The 14,535-nt window shown below is 39.6% G+C and overlaps 1 protein-coding gene across 6 annotated transcripts in view; it reads left to right on the top strand.

Annotated features, from left to right (window-relative positions):
* The first annotated feature begins 5,459 nt into the window (after positions 1-5,459).
* GALNT13 (polypeptide N-acetylgalactosaminyltransferase 13) overlaps positions 5,460-14,535 on the top strand; it is a 652,766-nt gene continuing 643,690 nt past the window's right edge. For 4 of the 6 annotated variants that reach the window (XM_042243852.2, XM_042243854.2, XM_042243850.2 and 1 more), the window contains exon 1: positions 5,460-5,833. The gene's annotated coding sequence lies outside the window, so the exon portion shown is untranslated. The remainder of the gene's footprint in view (positions 5,834-14,535) is intronic. The other 2 variants (XM_042243853.2, XM_042243851.2) reach the window with 1 other exon arrangement.

The raw sequence follows: 14,535 nt of genomic DNA, 5'->3' as shown, positions 1-14,535 counted from the left end.
ATGGAGCTTGGCCAAAAGTTGATTCAATTTTATTTACACTATTAAATTATTATATAAAAATAATATGTTGAAAAGATAAGGCCTACCAAATTGTTTCTTTCTAATAAAATCTTCAAAAATATTTTAACGAGATATTGCTTCCATGAACTCACCTTTATATTAATTGATTCTATACTTGAAATAGGTATAAAATTTCCCGATCATGACATTTTCAATGATGATATAATAGTTGGTCAACACCAAAGGTGAGAAAACTTGTTTGAATAAGTAGGTGAAAAATATTTTAAACATTTAGTTTTATGACTAAACATTTATATCAATTAAATTGATATTTTTAAAGCATCAGCACTACTTTTCTTTCATTAAAGTTGATTTTAAATTTTTATGTATATAAATGGATTTCAAATATATCCAAAATACTTATCCTAAAAAATAAAAATAATTATAAAGCTGGAGTTTGAAGAATGGCCAAGTATTATTAGAATAGCCAATCTGCAGCTGACATAGCTACCACAAAAATAGCAAATTGGCAGCATACAGAATAGGATTATCTGATATTTATGCTGGAGCTTTGGGTCATTAACTGGAACTTTGGGTCATTAATTGGAGACATGCTCACTAGAAGTTCCTGCCAACCTCCTTGCATCCCATCTACAATGGGGAATGCGATGTTCCTTCATCATACGATGTTCTTTTGCTCCTGAAAAAAAAAATCTTCAAACTATTCCATGAGCCTTTGTCAGTTGTCTGCAACTGAATGTTGTAGCAGATGTTCAGAAGTAGACACCTGTTTCTCTATGCCACAGGAAGAATTGGACACACACTCACACAACACTTGCTTAGGCCATTCTCCATAAAGGCCTGAACAAGTTTCTTATGATCAGAGGCTGCCTAGCTATGGACTCTAGCAATCTGAGGCCACTGTACTTGGCCATTCCTGATGGGTAAGGTGATCAATATGTTATGTGACATGTATGAATGATTTGTGGCAAACTAGTTTGAAAGCTCCGGAGAAGGCAATGGCACCCCACTCCAGTACTCTTGCCTGGAAAATCCCATGGACGGAGGAGCCTGGTAGGCTGCAGTCCATGGGGTTGCGAAGAGTCAGACACGACTGAGCGACTTCACTTTCCCCTTTCACTTTCATGCATTGGAGAAGGAAATGGCAACCCACTCCAGTGTTCTTGCCTGGAGAATCCCAGGGATGGCGGAGCCTGGCAGGCTGCCGTCTATGGAGTCGCACAGAGTCAGACACTACTGAAGCGACTTAGCAGCAGCAGCAGCAGTTTGAAAGCTCAGCTCTTAAGTCTTTTTTCATTTTTCTTCTGAGAATTTGTTACCTCCTGACAGAATTACATACTTATTCGTTTAGAATATAGCACAACAAAATGTGGCATTCGTGAAAGCAGTCATTGTCTTTTTGCTCACTGTTGTAAATCACATTGCACGATGTAAGTATTCTACACATATTCACTGGGTGGAGGATTAGACTCTATGTTCAATGGGGCTGTCTTTATTCTTTATCTTCAGTGCCTACCCCAGTGTTTAGCTCACTGTATTTACTAAGGAGATAACTAGGGACCAGATTATGAATGTCTTTCAGGTCATGTTTGGAATTTTAGACTATTTCCTAAAAACCATAAGAAGCCACTGAAGTATTATAACTAAAAATATGTATTACTAGATTTTCACTTTAAAAAATAAAATTCTTACCTTCTGTTTCTCTTAACAGAGAAACTATTGGGTATCACCTTTCTCCTACTCATCCAATCTAAACTCTCTAAGTTATATAACATGTTTCCCCCTCTTCTTCACTGCTAATAATTTGTCCAGACCTGACAATTTATTAATTTAATTTAATTTAATACATGTGTCTGTTCAGTCACTCAGTCCTGACTCTTTGCAGCCCTATGGACTGTTGCCTTTCAGGCTCCTCAGTCTATGGAACTTTCCAGGCAAGGATACTGGGGTGGGTTGTCACTTCTTACTCCAGAGGATATTCCTGACCCAGGGATTGAACCTGAGTCTCTTGTGTCTTCTGCATTGGCAGACAGATTCTTTACCACTAGTGTCACCTGGGAAGCCCCAATTATTTATATATATATATAATGTATAAATATATATATGTCTTTTTTTGTTAACTACAGGATGGTCAGTTATACCTGATAAACTCATGTTCATGTCTTTTAGAATATTCTCCATCTAGTCACTCTATGCCTTAGAACTAATTAATTGTGCAGTGTTGGTCATCCCATTTATCTAAATAAATACTTGCAATAATTCCTCATGGATTAATTATGCTTCTAGTTTCTTATTTGAAAAAAAGTACAGTATAATTTTTACTATATTTAATATTCGTTCACATTAATTGTTGTAGCTAACCTTTTTGTTTTTCCTTCCATTTGAAAGAAAAGAAAAAGAAAGGAAGAAAAAGACAAGGGAAGGAGGAAGGAAAAGGGAAAGAAAACAGCAAATGTTTGCAAGAATGTGGAGAAATCAAAACCCTTGTGTACTGTTGGGAATGTGAAATGGTGCAGCTGCTGTGGAAAATGGAATGAAAGAGTAAAAACAGACTTACCATAAAAACTAAAAGGTAGAATTTCCTTATATTCTTTCACCCAAATTTAACTGTAAAAATTTTTTTTTTCTGTAGGTGTTTCTGAATCATTCTGAACAAATTGCAGCCACTATGCCCTTTTTACTCCAGAATAGTTCATGATAGCAATCACAGCAAAATTGTCGAAACCAAGATGTTTAATGTTGATATAAAATCAGTTGTAATTAAACATACATAAAAACCTAGAGATGAGATATTTTAGAGTTTATTAATATTTTGCCTATTGTCCCAATGTCCTTATAGTTATGTATTTGTTTCCAGTTGTATTTTCATTTCACATTGTAGTATATGTTGCATTTAGTCATTGTGTCTCTATAATATCCTCTAGTCTGGACCAGTTCTTAAGTCTTTTTTTTTTACTTTCATCACAGTGATATATTTGAAAAGTAAAGGTATTTTGTGAAGTTTCTCTCAGTGTAGGTTTGTCTTTTGCTTCCTTTTGATTATACTTGATTATGCTTTTATTTTGTGGTCTGGAATACTATTAATAATAAGCTCTATTGTGTACTTCTTAGTTTATCACAGCATGAAGCACATGATGTCACCTGATCCCGTTATGGGTGATGTTAATCTTGATCACTTGGTTAAGATGATAACTATCAGATTTATTCACTATAAGGACTTTTGAAATTCCCTTGTCATTAAGAAGAATCTGAGGGTTAAAAAAATGGCCTTACGTGCTTCTTCCCCCTCGAGTGTGCATTCTTCTCTGCTATATGGTTTTGCAGTGTCTCCCATCAAGAACATGGAGTATATGATTTTATCCTTTGAATCTGGGCATGGCCATGTAGCTTCCTTCTGTGTCTTAGCAGAACTTTACACTCCATTGTTGCTTTTCAGAATCCAGCAACTACCAGTACTCAAGGATACAGGACTAGCCTGTTGAAGGATGACAGACAAAGACAGACAAACATCTTAAACAAAGATGATCCATCCCAGCTGAGTCCTGCCTCCAATCAGCTTGCCAACCAGCAGACAAGTGAGCGAGGCCATCATTGACCAGCCAGTCCAAACTGAGCCTGTCAGAGCAGAAACCACCCTGACAATTCACATAACCTTAAGAGTGTATAGACGTTTATTGTTTTAAACTGCTAAGTTTGAGGATGATATGATAAACATCAAAACATAATTTTCAGGGAGATACTTTGAGAGTACATACATAACTGAATACATATATAACTTTTATGACTCTCGTCCTGGTTAAATATTACTACAAAGGTTGCAAAATGGTATTGCTACCTTTTGTAGAAATGAAGAATGTAAGAATTGGGGCTTATGTGTTTTGGAAGCACATATGACAAATAAGTGGCTGTGCCAGCCTTAGAATCTTAACCTTTTACCTGGTGGTCCATAACTTTTCTCGATATGCCATAGGTAAGTGAATGACGGGATAACAGAACTGACAAAAGCAAGCAATAGAGAAAAAGGCCAGTGTCCTTGGTGTTGGGTGGCATCCTGTGTCCTCACACAGGACAGAAACACTAATTGATAAGGGTGGAAGGGCTGCCCAGGGTGGACAGTGTAGGAGGGAAAATTAAATATAGTTATTATCATACCAATTTAGGTAATATTGATTCATGAAAAGATATAAAAATAACATCTCTAAAAATTGCCTTTTGTGAATACAATCAAGAATGTCATTGATACCCTAGATTATCATTAGTAACAGACATTTATGCAACATAACTCAATATTTTTGGAGTAACTCTCATATCCTCCCCTAGTTTTCCCAAATAAGCTAAGAGGGAACTAAGATAACATGAGGTGACCCACATTATCCCTCTTAAAATAAGAAAACTGAAACGGTATTAAGAACCCAAACTAACCAAGGGTCATCAGTGAATAAATGGCAAAGCAGAGAGCTGAACTCAGCAATCCCAATTTCCTAGAAGAGCCCCTCCCACGTGGCAGAGGGGGTTAGGTCCCAAGTCTTCAGATGCTAATAATATCTGAGTCTTAAGTTTGTGCCTCGTTTCATGCACTGTTCTAAAACCCTTTCAGATAATTTAATTCACTCAGTCTCATGGACTTTCTTCTACACTACACATTAACTTTACTCTGAAACGTAGACATTCAGGTGCTTCAGTGTATGTGTTTTTGCTGTAAGAGACCTTATCTTCCTGACTAAGAAAGGAATTCAGAGCCTTGCTTTTTTCTTTACCGCTCCCTTAAAAATTTAAGAGCACAAGGAAGCCTTTTGCATTTCCAGGTCTCTAACAATGATTTCGGTGGCAGCAGCTGTCGCTAGCCAGAACACTAGGATCCTGCCAGGGTAAACGAACTGTAATGGACAAGAGGCCAAACTCTTGTCTGTCCTTTCTGCTTCAGGGAGGCTAAACCTCAAGTTCCCTGCAGCCTATCTTCAATCGACAGCTGGGGTGGGGTTGCTGGAGCTTTCGCGAGGGCAATCTGCACCCCGCGCCCCAGCACCCCTCTAGGAGGTTATCCGGTGCTCTGGGCTAACACAGTGTACACAGCCTGTTTTCGCACAGTGGGACCCCGGGCCGGCCAGGGATCGCGGGGCGCTCTGGGGGGAAAGCAGCCGACCCCTCGGTTGCTCTTGGGAGCCGTGACTGCCAAGTATCGCGGGACTTGTGCACATCGCAGGAGCGGCAGCTCCAGGAGCAGCTGGAGCGCGCTCTGTGCGCACCGCCCCAGCCCGGGGAGGAGCGGGAGCCGGGAGGGAGGAGGGCTCGGGGTGCTGGTTACGTAAATTATACTAGCCCAGTGAGAGGCCTCCAGGCTGGGGCTACGGGAGGAGGGGGAGGGCCCGCGCAAGGAGGAGGGGCTGAGAGGGAGCGGGCCGGGGTGGGAGGGGGGCGGGGGCCGGGGGCGAAGTGACCAGGCGGTGGCAGCGGCTCTGCCGAGGTGACAATGTGTTAGGAGACCTCGCTCGGTCTCCTGCGCCTCCTCGGCCTCGGCGCCCGCTCGCGAGGAGCCCTCCAGCCCGCCGCTGCGCTATGAGGGCGCCTCTCCGGGGCTGGCCGAGGCCGGAGCCGGCTCGCTCTTCTCCCGGGGAAGTGTGAGCAGAGAGGCGCGGGCGGGAAGCGGGGCTGCGCGCGGCGCTCGCGGGCCGGCGCGGGTTCCAGGTGAGCACGGGATCGGTGCGCCCCACACTCCTCGCAGCCGGCCGGCACCTGCCGGGCTGGGTCTGAGGCTGAATTCCGTGCGTGGACCGCCGTTCCTTCTTCGCGGGATCCCTGGCCGCGACAGCAGGTCTCCGTCTCTCTCTCTTGCTTCCCCTCTGATTGTCTGGGGAGAGTCCTCTTTGGGTGGCCCGAGTGCCTGGGTGGGCGCCTCAAAGTCCCGCAGCGGGTGGCAGCGCACGGAGCCGGGAGCTCCGAACCAGTCCCGGGAAAGGGGCGCCGGCCAGCCCGGTACACCGGCCTCTCGGGCTCTCGAAGCGCGCTTGCTCGCCGCTGCAAGTGCGGAGGAAAGATCGCCAGGCGTGGAACTTTCTACCGCTGCCCGCCCTCTACCGTGCTCTCTCTGCTCCCCGGCCAAGCTGGGGGGGCGCCGGCCACCCTCTGCGCTCCACTGGCCCTCAGCCCTGGGGAGACATGGCCTTCCAGCCCTGGCAACTTTCTCCCACCAGCTGCGGGCGGTGTGGCTCTGCAGTGCTCGGACGCTTCTACACAGCGAGTTCAACATCGGGGACGCGCTGGGTCTCGGGTGTCGTCCTCGACAGTTACCTTCCTCTCTGTTTCTGCCTCCTTTGCGTCTTAGTCTCTACTTGTCCGTGTCTGAGTCAGTTTCTTTCTCTAATTCTTGATCTGGCTTACCGCATCCGCTCCGGGTTTGTCTCTCGTTCTCTTTCCTCCTGTTTTTCTTGGGATGTTCCCGCGTCTCCGTTACTTTATCTTTTCAGCTTTCTCTCCGTCTTACCTTATTATTATTATTTTTTTTCCCCTCTCGCTGCCTCTCTCCTCTCATCTCTCCTGCCTGGTCACCTCGAACACCACCAGCTCCCATATTCCGAGACTCCTTGTCCAGGGGAGAACACCCCAGCCCTCCTGGGCACCTCCAGGTACAGAGACCTCCTTTCTCAGAGCCGGAGGAGACTTGGGAATGGAAGCAGAGTGCTCTTGTCTGGGCCGTCGTGACGGGGCTGAATGAGAGTCGCAAGGGCCGCCTCCCCGCCCCGGGTCCGAGGGCTCTGCGCTGCTGCGAACCCGGGCTCACGAAGGCTGCTGTTTGGACAGCGTTAGCTGCGCGTGTCCCTCCTCTTACTCCGTTCTTTGCCTAGAATCAGTTGAATTTCCAGGTGGAGAGTCTACATCTCCAGTCTTTACAGGCAGCCACAGGAGGAGACAGTGGGCAGATAAACACAGAAGCTTCGGGATCCAGGGAAATCTAACCTGGAAAGGGTGGGAGCTTTGCTGAGGCAAAGGTGTTGCTGTCTGAGGAGCACTGGAGACTGTCTGCCTTCAACTGTCATAACACTCAATCCTTGAGCGGTTTCTTTGGGAGAGAGAGCGGTCACTCTTCCCTGAAATACAGCATAGAGATTTTATTTTCAGGGTTAAAGACACTGACTGCCCCAACCCCTTGAAATTTCGAGTATCCTTGGGGCCCCGGATCTTCAGCTTTATATGAAGACTGCTTTTGCTCACGGTTGCTCCCCCTGCCTCTGTGTGTGTGTGTGTGTGTGTGTGTGTGTGTGTGTGTGTGTGTGTTTGCGTTCGTGCCCTCTAGTGTTAGAGAAACCTGCTGGTTTGAGAATATTGAAAAGTAAGGTGAACCTATTGGTGACTTACTTTTGATCTCTCCCTTCTCAGGTCGTTCTCCTTGTCTTCACCCATCATGCTTTCCTTTTCTTCATCTTGACTTTTTTGTTGCAGTACTAATCTTTCCTTTGCCCTGATCTCTGCAAACTCCTCCTCTCCTGCAGAATTAGAACCTCAATATTGAAACATCATTTGAGTCCTTAAGAGGTGGATAGATTTGGAGAATTTTCATAGCCTAAAGCAGGCTTTCAACATAAGAAAACATTCCATTTTTCTGCATCATTCAGTGCAAACCAGGCTTTCACATCTCTTCCTTATGCCCCTGCCCACCTTCAACTCCATTGAAAATTTTCCCCGGTTGCTCCTCCTTGTTTAAATAAATGCTTTTCATTCACCATTTCTGTGATGCTCATCCCATTCTAGGGCTTGAGCTGGTTGCTTAAGTAGAGGCACTAAGCAATTTTGGGAAGAAGAAAAGAAAGGTTTCCCAAAGGAACAAAGTGCTTCTGGTATAGATTAATTCTGGATCCCATTGTCCAGAGTGGGGCTAGGTGCTGTCTCAGATATTTGGCCCCTAGCACAGTGTAGGAAAACTAGTAAATGCTTCCCAGAAACTTACTGGTTAATTGGTAAGCATGGAGCTAATCATAGGCTTTGAAGTCACCTAGCTATGCGAATGTCTACATACAAGAAGTTGAATTCTACCTCTTGTTTGTTTGTTTCATTTAGTCTTATATGAATGGGAATTGAGGACTATCAGAAGGTGAAACATGAGTCCTCTGTGTCCTCAACCCATTCGCTGCTTGAATTTGACCTTCTGTGCAATTCTTTAACTTGGCTGATGTTCTTTAATACTCAGTGCCGAATTGAAGAAATGGCTTAGAGGTTCTGATGGGTGGCATCTCTCAGCCTTCTTACCTAAAAGTAAACTAGGGCATGACATTTGTGAGTGAATACTTTCCAGTGGTTTTCACAAGTAAAAGATTCTCTTTTTTTAATGTAAAGAACAGATGTATCAGCTTAAAATATTTGGGGCCTATAAATTAATCTGCAAACTGAATCACCATAAATAATTTATAGGTTCCTTTATTGCTTGAAATATATGTGAGAGGTGTGATACTACATGTGTATGAGAATTTGCCAAAGTGCCTGGAAATGTAATGCCTCCTGATACAAGTTTCTGGCAGGAATCCCTGTGCTGCAGTATTGTTTTCATGATGCTGTGACAGTCACCTCTTAAAATAGTTGAGGATTTACCATGAATATTGTTCTGGAGCATGTTCAAGGCAATTTTGCTTTTAAAATATTACTTATAAATCAGCTTCTACTCTATCCAGTTTTTCATATTTAAAAATAGCAAAGACATAGTGAAGATGGAAATTCTAATATTGGTTGAGATACATTCTGATCTCTTAAAAAGAATATTGAGACATATTTAACTTCTTAAGGATGTACATTACTTTCAGGTTTAAGTTATGTCAGAGTGAAATACAATGTTTCCATTTTCCCAACTTGATTTTAAGAAGTGGTAGTTGTACAGGAACATTTCCGTGTAACAGAGATTTTGTAACTTTTTAAAAACTTTGGCACTTTAGGAAGAGGGTGTGAGAAGAAGGAATAAATGGATATTTTTATTCTTTCTGGTTAGGAAAATGAAGAAGATATTGGTATTTCTGAATAAAAAGAAAACTATAGAAGATGATTCAGAGTAAAGTATGAATAAAGTCCTCCCATGTGAAATAAATAACAATGCTGCATGTGTCGGATAAGTGTTTTTGTGCTTTATGAAAACGAGCAGATCCTATAGTTTTGTCCTTTAATTTGCTTTATTAAGCATCCTATTTTCAAGATGCAGGTCCTGTAATAAGCAACAAATTCTTGATTATGACTTTTAATACATTGCCTCTTGGGGCTTGTGTTGATATCAGTAGTAGAAACATGTAGCCCTCTTAAATCTAATGAGATCTAGCAGGATCACTACTTTGGAGTCTGAGTGACCATATGCCTAATTATCCAAGAATTTTAACTGGCCTTTGTTTTTTTAATCCTTCCTGTCATCAGAGTAAACACATGTGGAACATCAAATCAAGACTTAAATATATATATAAAAGAAGTGGTACAACTACTACTTTTTAAACTTAAGTTGGAAAAATAGAAACATTGTATTTCACTCTGATATAACTTTAACCTGAAAGTAATGGACATTGTTAAAAAGTTAAATGTGTCTCAATATTCTTATCGTTAAGAGATCAGAATGTATCTCAACTGATATCAGAATTTCCACCTTCACTATGCCTTTGCTATTTTCAAACACACACATATATATATACTGAGTCTGACAGTCTACTTGATATTTCATAATATTTCCCACGCCCTGCTACAGACACACCAAGCATGTATCTGCATACATAAATCACATTTAAAGATCCTATACTGACTGCTTTGATAAACCATTTTAACATTTTAGGTCATTTTAACATTTTAGACTAATATTTACAATTTATATATTAAAGCACATTGTTTAGTTAAGCTTTTCTGCCATTCAGTTACAGGCATACATAGTTTTAGAGAGTCCAGCTTCCCATTGTGAAATTTAGTACTTAGAAAATTCACAGAAATTTGTGAAAATGAATACACACATGAATTTACTAGTAGTTGGTCATCCGTTTGGGGCATTATAAGCAATTATCTTTGGGAGCAAAGTATAATAAAATAGATTTTATTTATATGATATTTATTTCTTTTTGATTAAGATTTAACCTATGTATATGTTTTCAAGGTAGTATATTTACAATAATGTGTTTAATTGGTCTGAGATAGTTATCAAGAAATTATTACAAATGGCTAAAGACATTTATGTGATTAATATGTGTTATAATGTCCCTTTTAAACACAATAGCTAAAATTCATTTTTAGCTATTAGTTTTCCAATTTTATTTATCTTTAATATATTTGGGGCCTATTTAAGCTGAAATTCTTAATTTTTAAAAATTATTGCTACAGGTTATTAAGAGATTGCTGGCATCTAACTTTCCTCTGAGGACCCAAATTATTCAAATGTCCAAATAATTATAAATCTCATAAACTATGAGGCTCTCTTTTAATGTTTGTTATGATTGTCCGCCACAATTGACCTGAAACATGATGCAAAATATTGGTTGTTAAACATTGTTACATCTTAATGGTTAACCCTCCCAACATGGCTTGAGAGGGATGTAGGGGAAGTGGTGATTGTTACCATCATTGTATGAACATATTTGTGATCCGCTGTTAGGTGAGAAAATGTAAAACACTGCCCAGATAAATACTCAGGCTTCTTCTTTCTTTTTTTTCCAGAAGTACTTACTATTAAGATAGATGGGAACTCTCCAAGATATACCAGGGTTTCTACCATGATGTAGAATTAATTGGGACTCTATTTAGTACATTAAACTACATTGAATTGTCACTTAAATCTTGTTTAAGATCTTGTAGAGCATTATAGGAAGAGTGTGATTAAACTGTTGTTGGTACTTTGGTGAACAATACATGTGCTGAGTAGCCACTGTAAACAGGAGAATTTCAAAGAGCTTGCACATTCAAAATCATCTAAATTATACCTCAGAGACTGTAGTAAATGTCAACTTAGTCTCTTGCCTAATATTAATTGCCTTGATATTATAAGCACAGTGCCACTTTTTTGTTGTTATAAAATGAATTTTGACATATGAGGAGGATTATCTTCTTGTAGACCAGAAGCATAACAATTTATTTAATTTCCTTTTGAGATTTTTATTATATAATTAGTTTCAGATGGAGAAGATGGGATTTAAATGACTATTAAGACCCCCATACAGTACCACCATTAGGCTAATGAAAACAAAATTGAGAACAAATACTTCGAAAAAAATACATGTAAAGGTGTAGCCATTTTGATTTATTGATGAGGGAGTTAATGATGAAGAGTTACAAAGTGATAAAATAATTGAAATTTATTGGACACATACTTTGACTTGTATTGTAAGTAAACATCTAACAGCTTGTACTACAGTTTATCCTTGAAATTGTATGAATTATATGTAGTATTTCTATCCCCATTGATAAATGAGGAAGCACATATGCAATATCACACAGCTGATCTGTTAATATTAGGGGCAGGGATCACATCAGTTGTATCTATCTCTGAGGCCAGTGCTCTAACAGTTCTCAAACTGACATTTTCACTAGTAAATTAAAAAATGAGTGTCAACTTCCATGTGGACTTTTTTTTTGCACAATGAGAATAATTTTAAAAAGTCTATTTATATCACTGTCATTTTATAAATGACAACAATTTTATAAAAGAGTGGACAACAATAAATGGCAGAACTAAATCGCAAAATATAGTCTTTAGAATAAATTTAGTTTCCTGTGCTTTCTACATTACATTTATTTTTCTAATTTAACAAAGACAGGAGAAAATTCATCACAGTCTGGTAATTAATTTCACCACATTCTGTAGCCTGCAATTGGAACACTCCTTAGTCTGAACCACTCAAATATACTACTACCCAGTGGATCCCAAGCACCCATGCAACACAGGCCAGCGTGGGTGTGATACCTATGACTTTGTCCTTATAGATATTCCTTTCTCTTTCTAGTTGCAAGTCTGGGCAATACAATTTGTGTCTAGGAAGGATGCTAGCGATTACCCTAAGCCTCAGTTTACTGCTTCATTTTTTTTTTTTTTTTGAAAGAATTAGAGAATTGGAGGCGATTTGATCTTTTGTGGTAGTTAACCACAAATCATTATCACTAAGACAGTGCCAATCTGTGTCCTTGGATAAAGAATCAATGCTGGGCAAAAACAAAAGGAGCATGTCTCAAGAACTTATTCTGTCCTCTTTAACCAGTATGTCCCAGTCTTTAGGGATCAGTTTGATCCCTTCTTTTACATGTTTATTTTCCTTAGTTTTGCTCTAGGTAAGAAAGAAAATTTCAATCCTAAACTTCTAACTGCTTTTGTAAAACTGACTGATGCTATTATATCCCAAGTTGCTTTGGATAGTGACTATTGTGGCCATCGAAAGGGAAGTGAATGCTGGTGAATTGTGTGGGATATAGTTAAATTGACTTGAGACATTGTTTAATGTCATTGCCAGCAAACCAGTTTGGAAACTGAAATTATCACAAGAGGTTTTTGTTTGTTTGTTTTAATATAGGTTGTCAGCTTCCACTGATACATATTCTCATTTGCCTGGGATAGATACATAGGGATCTATCTTTATAAACATTTTTCTAGATAAGTTTGATGTATAAGGTTTCAAGCAACCGAACTACTTCTAGAACACTTTTCAGATTTAATAACTTTTAGTCAATTAAACAAATATAGAAGTTACTATGTCCTGGACTTTATTCAGAGTACTTGACAGATATTAATTCATTTAATCATAACAACCCCTCAAAGTAGGTTTCATTTTATTTAGTACCTCCATTTATAGACAAGGAAATTGAGACAGATTTTGAACTGTGGTGTTGGAGAAGACTCTTGAGAGTCCCTTGGACTGCAAGGAGATCCAACCAGTCCATCCTAAAGGAGATCAGCCCTGGGTGTTCTTTGGAGGAAATGATGCTAAAGCTGAAACTCCAGTACTTTGGCCACCTCATGCGAAGAGCTGACTCATTGGAAAAGACTCTGATGCTGGGAGGGATTGGGGGCAGGAAAAGAAGGGGATGACAGAGGATGAGATGGCTGGATAGTATCACTGACTCGATGGATGCGAGTCTGAGTGAACTCCGGGAGTTGGTGATGGACAGGGAGTCCTGGCGTGCTGTGATTCATGGGGTCGCAAAGAGTCAGACACAACTGAGCGACTGAACTGAACTGAACTGAACTGAAGGTTAAGTGAGTTGCCCAGGGGAAGCTGATGAAAGGTGGAGCATAAACTATGCTATTTTGATGAAACAATTAATGGTCTGCTTTAAGTCACGAAACTTGAAGCAATAGAAATGAAAATGGAACCCAGATTTCTGTGTTTTGTTTCCTGTTTGAATAATTTTTGCCTTTAAAAGTAAAGGAAGAAAATCTGATGAACAAAGTCAAAAAACAAAACATGTTTACCCTTTAGAAGTCATAGCACCAGATTAATAAATAAATTTAATTATGAAAGATAATAAATGTGGAAAAACAGTAGTTTTCTTCAAGTAGATTCATTCTTGACTTTTCTTATGTACAGACCCACCCACCCTCTCCCCACCACCCCTAGCAAAAAAGAAAATGAAAAACAGCAAGAAGTTAACACAGCAATGTAGACAAAAGAATAAAACCTGTAAGTGGGATTTCTATATAGAGATTTCAATCTATAACTTAGATCTACCTTAGTTAAAATTAAAAATACCTTATTGTCCTGCCATTACTGTTCATAAATTGTTTAGATTACACTAGGAAATATTAATATTTAAAAAAGGATTGGAGAAATCCTGCTGAAAAATCTTGATATTTTTCTTAAATAAGCTTTTTGAAAGCTTTATATAATATAGAGTATCTATACTCATTCGTAATCACTGTTAATTTATAGAGAATTGATGTATTTATCTTTGAGGGGGGGCTCCTTACTTCTGATATTTGGTTGATTTTTAGCAACTTTCTATTATTTATTCTTGTTTAAAGAACTTGTGTAGTATTTAATGAGCTTTCTTTAGTTTTAAAAATATTATTTTAGATGGGTACTTGATTAAGTTGTTATAAATTGTTTAAATTAGATGCTCCAGTAATGAGTCATTCTACCTGCCTGGTTTTTTAAAATGTAAAAATCTACACTTAAAAACAATTCTGTTTTCAGATTCTATAAGTGAAGTGAGTGTTATGAGATTACTGACTGGATTTTAAAACTCACTTCTACAGTCTCCTCTCTTTCTCTCATGGTAGATTCCACCTCTTTTTCTGAATCCTCAAGGCTCATATTTCTTTGATTCTCTTGATAGTTCAGTCTCAAATGGGACTATACATCACTTGTCCTGAAAAATATTAAAAATCAGCCTGTGCCTAATCGTGGTTCAGATTTCACTCATATCCTGTAGATTTTCAGGGTAGCTCTGTCTTTCTTTCTGAAATAAATACTGTTTATCATTTCTCAATATGCTTTTTCTTCTGTATCTTTTCATGGGTCCTCTCTTCCTTCTTCATGCTCTTGACTTTAAATTGTCCTTCTTCTGTGGCTTAATACATCCTCA

The sequence above is a fragment of the Ovis aries genome, chromosome 2 (genome assembly GCF_016772045.2).
Source record: "Ovis aries strain OAR_USU_Benz2616 breed Rambouillet chromosome 2, ARS-UI_Ramb_v3.0, whole genome shotgun sequence".
Taxonomy (NCBI): domain Eukaryota; kingdom Metazoa; phylum Chordata; class Mammalia; order Artiodactyla; family Bovidae; genus Ovis; species Ovis aries.
The sequence above is the reverse complement of the archived record's forward strand: the minus strand, read 5'-3'. Positions and strand labels throughout refer to the sequence as shown.